Raw genomic sequence first — 9,664 nt, 5'->3', positions numbered from 1 at the left:
GACAATACTAACACTTTTTGGGGGGATAGATGCAATTACTTACACCACCTTTAAACTGCACTTTAAGGATGACTGATCAAACTTTTCTCTTTAAACATCTCTGAAACTACATAATGCACTTGTGCAGTAACCGCAGCGTCAGAATGTTGCATTTTGGTCATTACCAACACCAGTGTGTACAATACAAAAAGCTTTTTTTTTTGCAAATTGATACCCAAATTGAAAACCAAAAGTGCCATCCTAAATACATAAATCCTTGTCTTTATTTGTTGTGAGGGCAACTATGAGATGGCTACTCACCTTGAGCGATGAAATCCAAAGAGGTGAACCCTGACAGTAATCGGATGTACTTCTTGGTATTCTGGTACTTCACCTTGAGCAACATTGCCACATCTTTAGACTGCACCTTGTAGAATAAGTGGAGAAATGTGGCTGTTAAACTTCATCAGATGCAAGGAATTAATTTTTGAGACTAAGATGGAACCAATGTGGTCCCTTGTAGGAAAGTGATGAAACGGACAGCACTCAAGCAGAAAAAACTGAGTCTCTTCTATGAATTGTAACGTTTTTTAACGTCCAGAAGGGAGCAGGCGGCGAGATGTCCGCTGCATAATTTCTGCATCCTGCTAGTGATGTTACGTTCACGAACAATCCGATTCTTTTGAACAGCTCTTTGGTATGAACAAGGGGAACCGATTTATTTGAGAGCCAATTATTTAACCTCTTATCTTGAATAGCCACTTGAATAGCCATTCGTGGCTATTCATCATCTTTGCATTGATTATGTAAAAAATAAATAAATTAAAAGGGCTCTTGGAAAGGAACGGAGCCATAAGATCTCCCTTCAAAGAGCCGTAAATCTCATCACTTCTGCCCGTTGCATGCGCCTTGCCTTGCCTGGTTCAAACGGTATATTTTCAGTGAGTGTGAACACGTATATCACGGACAATGTGTAGCCTAGTTGTGTGTTTGTGTGAATGAGTATAAACGGGTGATGTCCGTGCATGATTAAACAGAAATTGTCTGAAAAGGGCTACAATTTCACTACGACGACGCCACCACCACCACCCCTCCCCCACATTGATGCGCAGATTTAAATTTGACAAAACACTCACCATCATTTGACTTAAAAAACGCTAATTCATCCACCACTGGTCACCTTAGTACATCTTAACACATTTATTTTAGCTTAACACTTGATATTTGGCCGGATAAATAAGTTGCCACTCAATAACTTTGTTTTAAGCAACCACTTGTTGCCAGCAAACGTGAACGTAATTAACAGCTTGTCTCAACCAGGTCAATGACAATTAATTCGCTTCACACCCCATGATATGTTAACACGACTTCATACAGAGATTACCATCCCGTAGAAGTAAATATATTCGGTTCTTACCTTATTTAAGCCGTATAATCCTATTACCAACCGACGTGAGTGAAAAGGGCATCCAAACCGGATGTTGTGATTAACTCCGCCAGGAGTGAATGTAACTCAGTCACAGGTGTTAATGTTCAACTCGCTTGATTGACAACGCTGGCAGAGCTATTTGATCACTACAAGTGTTGAAACCAGTAGGTGATTTGAGGGGGGATGCCGCCCCCCTTGCAGAGGTGTATAAAGTACTTGAAAAAAATAACTAAGTAAAATTACAAGTACCATAACTGAAAATGACTTTGGTAAAAGTTAGTCACCCATAAGAAAATTACTTGAGTAAAAGTCTTGAAGTAGCTCACATTAAATGTACTTAAGTATCAAAAGTATCTTGTGAAAAAATATACTCAAGTATCAAAAGTACAAGTAAAGTACCCTTGTTCTCTTTATTTCACTTTCAGGTGAATGAAATAGATGTGGTATGATAAAACAAAAACAAAAAAACACCTGAGCAAACATGTAGAGTGAGTGAATCAAGTGTCTCGTATCTGCCTGAGAACACAACTATAAATAAAGTGTCTGTCTGCCTAAGAACACAAAAAAATGCCTCCTATCTGCCTCAGAGAACACAACTAAATAAGGTGCCTTGTGTCTGGTTAAGAATACAACTTAAAAATACAACTTAAAAAATACATTCTCACTACACACAGCACCATCACTGCAGACTGGTTGCACATCACTTTTCTGAGCAATGTCTTGCACAAACTGTATTGCAAAATTAAACTTAAGGACCACTTTTCCACTTTTAAACTATGTTGGGGGAATCCTCATGGGCTGAGGCATACTCACACCACACACACAAACTTTCTGGTTCTGGTTCAAGTGGTGATAGAGAAGTTGAACTCGCGGTTCATCCTCAGCAGAAGTTGATTTTCAAAAGTGTTCGCAGCTAGCCGTGCTCTTTTTGGGCTGAAGATGAGACCTGCTATGCTGAACAGTCTTTCACAGGCTGCAGAAGCAGGCAGAGGTGTGCTGAGTTTGACAGACAACTTGAGAATCACAGGAAATGTCTTCAGTATCTTGATGTTGTCTGTTGAGTAGGTCGGGTACGAATCAAGCTGCTTGGTGGCGCTTGGTGTTTCTCGGGATCTTTTCAGGGCATGGAAGAAATCTCCCTCATCAGATGAGCCGGATCCAACATCTGCTGAAATGGAAGAATCCTCCAACTGCTCCCTGATGTAGTCCAACCCTGAAACACAGGGAGGGTGAAACTACCATTAGTACAGCCAGGGTATGTGCACATTTTTATAGGACAAATTTAATTACATTTATGACATTTTCCATAACTCTAAAGGAAAAAAAAAAAATTATATTGACAAACAATACTATCAGAAACAAAAGGCCAAAATTAGCAAAAAATAAATAAAATAATAGAAAAAAGTTGAGACAAGTTGTGAAAATAGCAGATCTACAAGCTCGCAACGCGAGGCAGTGTGAGCTTGCAGATTGGCTACTTTCACAATTTCTGTATCTGCCAAATTCAGGGAATAAACAAGGAGAGAAACACAAATTTGATTTGTCTTGACTCTAACAATTCCAGACATCTTGAGATATTTTCAGGCCCCGAACTTCAAAAACTAAATTTACAGTACCCTGATTACAGCTGAAACACTATCAACCTAATTCGAAATTAGACTGATGTATGAAATGAATAATAAAATAACAAATGTAGTAAGTGTACATTAAATTTGTAATTTAATGTATATTTGCTACATTTCCTTTATTTTAAAGATCTTCATGTTGTCTTACCAATTCTCAGTGTAGCATCATCTTTGATCCAGGCCGTTCTGAACTTTGGGATGAGAATCACTGCAGCAATCAATTCAGGGTCTCTTAACATCTCGCCAAAACGGTTCTGGATGCCCACTTGAATGGCTTCAACCAACGGCTTGCAGTGCTTCAGTTCAATCTTTATTTTTTCCAGTTTGCTGCTCAGCAGGGAAATCGTCAGAAGAAGACGATCACTTTACCCAGCAGCTGGGAAGCAAGACACGGGAACTTTCCTGTGTCCTGAGGAGCTGCAGCATTTACTCATGAGACAAGCAGAAACCTAAACTGTACATTTACTACTACTAGACAACTTTACTGTTAATTTCTTCTCTTCTCCATCACCCACACCTGTCAGCTCTGAGCTCAGCCACCGTCTCTCTGTCTCCGGCTTCACCACTCGCTACGCTCTTAAAGGAGCCACGCTGCTCTTAAAACACCATGTTTCCATCCAAGCATGTTTATGCGGCATTTCTAACATTGGAGTAGAATTCCCTTGATTGTGGAATCTGACGATTATGCAAAATGATCGCGGTCAGCTAAAATAATCACTATCAGGCGATTATGTAATAATTGTGACAGGCCTAGAGGCAGTATTTTCTAACCATGTCGGGGGAGTTATTCTTATGCGTTTTAGAATAATGTCACTTGCCAGGTCATGTAAGGGGTAGACTACAGAATTTATTATACCTGTCAAAACGAAAATAGGAACTCCACTATGTCTCTCTTTACATTTATTTTGTCCCGTTGTCGGCTTCAGCTAAGAAAGAAATAGTTCGCCCCACACGTCCAAAATTCTTAGAAAACATCAGATAACCTATCGCAATGATTGCAGGCTCTTTAGTGGAGCTCTGCTTTGAATGAAGTTCCATCATGACAAATGAATGGACAACTTGTGGAGTGACACGAAGACATGAATCAGAGGCACAAAAACCATTGACAGCGGTGAGCGGTCATTATGACCCGTGCCTTGCGCCTCATCTAGGATCAAAGTCACCAAAACATCAAAGGTGTGGGAACCTCTTAGTTGTCTGCAAGCTAGGGCTGCTGATTGTCTAGTTAGGTCTGTAGGGTTGACCCAGTGGGCAGTCACACCGAGGAAGCTCCTTCTCCTAACTGACCAGCAGCCTGTAGTGGTGGCGATGTGGTCCACTTTACTCATCTCCTCAGTTACCACGCTTTTCATAGTCTTTGCTAAATCTTCAATCCTTGATCGCAGGGTGACCCGTGTGATGACTTTGACAGTAGGAAGGAGATCTGCGAGAAGCTCTCTGAAGGCTTCATTTTCAACAGTTGACAATGGCTGGAGCCCATTGACAACATACTTAACAATGGCCCTGTCAACTGCACTCTGAGACATGGATCACGTATCCAGCAAGGTGGTCTGTCTTTTCTGTGAAGTCAGCTGCTCATGTTTTTTCAGATGGTGTGGATGTGCTCTCTACATGAAAAATACATGAATAAAATAAATAATATTACTAGTTTAAATGATACTCAAGACATTATTACCACAATGACAGGTCTGGATTGTTCTAACCACTTTCACCCTGGTGTCCCAATTGTGGGCATGTCCAATTGATAAAAATGTTGGTCAACTGTCAACTATATTTTATCTTTCAAAAATGCCATATTGTTTAAAAAATAGCAGATCTACAAGCTAAAACATCATGCAGCACACTGAGCTTGGACATCTGCTTTCCCCCCTTTTTTCTTTGTGGTTAACATAAATGCAGTTTTGGTTCCAACTATTGCAGATGTGCTCTGTATCTGGTAGTTATTACATGCACATACATGCACTTTTTTTCATATCTGCTCTAGACCCAGACTGGCAATAGCTGTGCATTACAACAAATACAATTAAAAAACAAAAACAAAGCTATTTTATTAAACAGCATGCTATTTCACTACAGCTCCTATGAACAAAAATGCAGATTTTCAATATTGCTTAACTTCAAGTTACAGATCTTGTGCGATCTGATTGTGTATTTTTCAATAAAAAAAGTGAAGCGCTTGATATTGAAAATTTATCATGCGGGAGGAAAAGTGCCTCCTTCGAATAGGTTAAGATGCTAACCCTGTTTTATCGACACTCCTGCAGAACAATTTGCGCAAGATATTATCTAGAATAAAGTGTAGCCTAGGGCTGAACGATTTTAGGAAAAGATCTAATTGCGATTTTTCTGGCAGATATTGCGATTTCGATTTGATTCACGATTTCCTTCAAATCAAGCTTCAGTGCAATATTCACAATGTACAGTAACATTAAAACATTAAATGCTATTACTCTAATGCAAGGATGAAAACTAAAGTTAAAAATTGCTTCCAAATGTATTTATTAACAAGAAGCATGCACGGCTGATGGCTGCAGTTACCCTAACAGCCGCAACGGCCGTCGTGTCACTATTGAGTCTTATTTCTTGATCCTGCCCCAAGTTCCCAAGTTGGCAAAAGATGCTGTAATTGTAGTCTGTTTGCCACAGTGGGCCTGAGTATCATTTTCACCGGACTTTTTCGTCATGCACTCGTCATGCAAATGCCTGTGGTGATTTTTCAAGAGCCGGTATAAATTGGTTGTGTTTCCGCTGGATGTTGCAACTTTAGCGCGACAGGTTTTGCACAGTACCTGGTGCACGTCTGCAGCCTCAAACCCGAAATACTCCCAAATGACCAACGTGCTGTTTTTCTTGGGGATTAAATCCCCTAATTCTGCTTCTGGTCCAGCTGGAGCCATTTCAGAACACGTTAAGGAGCAGGTTAATACTGATTGGTTAGCGTGACCTGTCCACGAGTAGCATGCCGCTTCTGATCGGTGAGCTTGGCAGGATGGTAAAGAGACGGCATGTATGTGTAAAATAGTTGACACGACAGATCCTGGGTCAGTCAGGAGTGCTGCAAAAACTGCAGCTTTGGCGATCACATGATCGCGTTGTCTGAAATCGCAATTTCGATCAGAAAACGATAAATCGTTCAGCCCTAGTGTAGCCTAATAACATACTGTGGGTGTGTGTGTCGCGTAGGTTTATCCATACTTGTCCACGCCACCACGTGTGATACTAAAGTTACTAGCAACGTTAGCTTGCACGTAATGTTGGCTAACAAAATATGTAGGCTAAAATGTTGGCTAAAACTATGTTTTATCAGGAAATTACATATTTATACTCCTGGCACATGAGATGACATTGGCAGCGATTAACGTTATTTAATTCATTTACCTCAATGTGTTTCTTAAGGTTGGACGGAGAGTTCTTAAACGCCTTTATCTCATGGCACTTTGGCAGGCACAAGAGGCACTTCAGTACGGAGCCCCTCTGGTGACATGTGGAAAAAAAATAATAATGCGTGGCCACGAGATATTAACTCGTGCCCACGCATTAGTATCTCGTGCCCATGCATTATCTATCTCGTGGCCACGAGATACATAATGCGTTTGCTTTCTTTAACTTAGATTATGTCCATAATCCAGATGGAGCTCCTTAGCACAGTATCAAAGTCATTATGGAGATCTGGGTAGTTTTGGTAGTTGGTTGGTAACATCAGATAGCACCCACATGTATGTGCCTGGGGGACACTGGAACGTAGACATCTCTATGAACTGAACACTGATGGGGTGTCCAAACAGGATATCTGCCCCTGTGCAGAAGCGGAGGAATGATTTCAAAGTAGTGCTGTCTGATTCCCCTATGTACCTTTTCAAATGTATTGCCACAGTGTTCTGCTGGGAAGTCATCTCTTCTGGGAATTTCAGAAGTTCCTTAACACGTTTTGCTGTTGGTACGCGTTCCTCCAATATTTCAACAAGAAACTGTGGATACAATGTGTCTGATAAAGTGCTCAGGATGGGCCTCCAGCATTCAATAACGAACATTGGAGTCTGGATTAGGGTTTTGTGTGCCAACTGTGATATTAATCCAGCGATTGTGTCTTCAGAGGCAAGGTAGTGGCAGTCATGTCCATCCAGCACATCATGCAGGTCATCTCTGTCAACAGACTCGAATGATTCCAGTGCAGTCTCAATAATTTTCCTCTCTTCTTTTGACACATACTGCAAAAAGCTTTCTGTCAAACTGCTGTAACCTCTACCATAGAGAGTTTCTTCCAAAAATGGAAGAGGGAGAAGCAGTGGAAAATACCTGATGGTTGTCCAACCCATCACTAGAATTCTTGCAACTGCCTGCCATTCCTGCTGTTTATATTCATGCCTAAGGTACGGCGTCTTCACTTCAGTACCTAATGTACATTTGCTGTAGAATTCTCCCCAGAATTCTGAGAGGCAGTCACGTAAAACACCTGAGCCTTCCCCCTGTTCCAATTGCCCATTGGGAAGTTTTCTTCTGATGTGTACGTCTTTGTTCATGATATCTGGATCAATAAATGCTGCCAAGAGGTCAGCAAGGCAGTTACCCCTTTGCACAACAACAACCTTTGGTTTTGATTCCTCCCAAGGCAAAGTGTCATCCAGATCAAAAGGATCACCAGTTGATGCTCCAGCTATCACTTCCTGATCACTGGAATTGTTAAGCTGCATCTCTTCAGCTTGGGCCTCAGGAACATCTATTCCATATGCACTGGTGTCTTCTTGTCTTATAATAGTAGACTCCAGTCTCATTGCTGAAGTTCCTTGGTCTCTTCCTTGTTCACCATTAAACATGTCTTCAGCCAATACAATGACATCAGCTTGTTCTAGTATGGTTAAGTCAATAGTTACATCCTGAACTTGGATGGCTTCCTCAGCAACATTTTCTGTCACTTCTGAAGTTGTTGCTGGGGGAGAATCAGCCGAGTTGTCTTGAGCATGTGTCTTGCTGTATTTGGTGTAAAGGTACAGTCTCAGTATTTTTACTTTGTTTTTGTCATACAGGTCATCCACTGTGCTGTCTTGCTCAACCTCGTTTTGTGAAAAGTCACACATGAAACACACATGATTCTCCAGCTTCAGTGACTTGAAGGCCCCATTTGGGAAGAAGAGTGCGTCTGCCATTTTTTGGACCTCTCGAACTGTAGTGTGTCTGTCAACAGAGACATGCCTCGTTCCACCTCCCTTCACAGCCCGTACCTGTTTGAATTCATTTTCTTTTTCGTTAAAGTTCATCCAACCAATTTCTAGCCTCCTGGCCTTTTTTTTGGCATTTTTATTTCCTTTTAATTTATCTGATACCTGCAATCTTTTAACAGCCTTGCTCTCTGGCACACAGACCTTTGACCTTATTCTCTCCAGCAGCTGATCTCTCCTAGATGTTCCTGGATCTGAATGATGATGGTTGCGACAGAAGGCAACAGCTGCCAATCTGTCTCCATAAAGTGGAATGTACTTTGACAGATCCACTTCGGACATCAGTGGAATTACTGAAGAATCAATCTGCAAAAGAGACACCAACATTTTTATTTTATATTAAAGAGAACTTGGAAGAAAGCAGAAAAAAATTGAATGTTGAAAAATATGTGAGCACCAACAAATTCTACACAAATAGTGATTTAAATTAGACTAGGTCACACTGATTTTAGTTCAAAACTTCTACGTACAACACCAGGAAACCTTTCTTCTTGACTATATTAACATGTGTTAGGGAAACCTTTAATTCTATGGAATTTTAAATGAAAGATCTTAATAAGATTTGCATGACAATCAGTCTGTCTCTATAGATTATTATTGGGGGGTAATAATAGACTCATAATATAATTTTCCCCCCGTTGACAATGACAATTCCATTGCATGACATTCTGGCTTGTATGTTTCAACATTTAGGGGAGGAATAAGCTCACCATGTCATTTTTTAGTTTTTTAATTATTTCTTCTTGAATTCCACGGTCCTGCAGAAACTGCAGGAAGGCATCTTCCTCTCTCTCCATACTGTATGTATCCTTTGGAAACACAAGATTCAGATTCAAATTTGCAGATTATAAACACCATTCTGTAATAATTGTTAAAAATCATAAAATTTGACATAAACACGAAGGACTCACGAAGTGGTCTGGTCAAAATCTAGGTGAATTGACCATTAGTCAAGATCCAGCTATAATTCTACATTATGTGTCTGCGTGAACACCCTGAAATAAACTTCCTTTGGGTCATGTATTAAAATGACAGGGGTAACCACAGACAGTACTGTTAAGCTATATAACGTACATCACTATACCAAAATATTATTATTTGAAATGTACAGTTAAACTAGTAGGCCAATTTAACATTTGGTAGCACTCTCATAACGTTAGATGCCAGCAATAAATAATGAGCACATTACGTTCACATTCACCCAACACACCAACATTTTACCATTGTTATGAGGGACTTGTACGCTACCTGAAAAGTAGTAAAAGGAGTATTTTTTTTTCAATGAAAGACGGAATAAGACAACTTCATTCAATCGGTCAGCTCAGAGCCTACCGCTCTGGGTAAGGCTAATGAATTGAATGAGGGTGTCCTTTATTGTTGCTCAAAGCAATGCGCCCTCTGCTGGATCGTTGCTA

This window comes from Pagrus major, chromosome 7 (assembly GCF_040436345.1).
Source record: "Pagrus major chromosome 7, Pma_NU_1.0".
Classification (NCBI taxonomy): Eukaryota; Metazoa; Chordata; class Actinopteri; order Spariformes; family Sparidae; genus Pagrus; species Pagrus major.
This window is presented reverse-complemented; position numbering follows the sequence as displayed.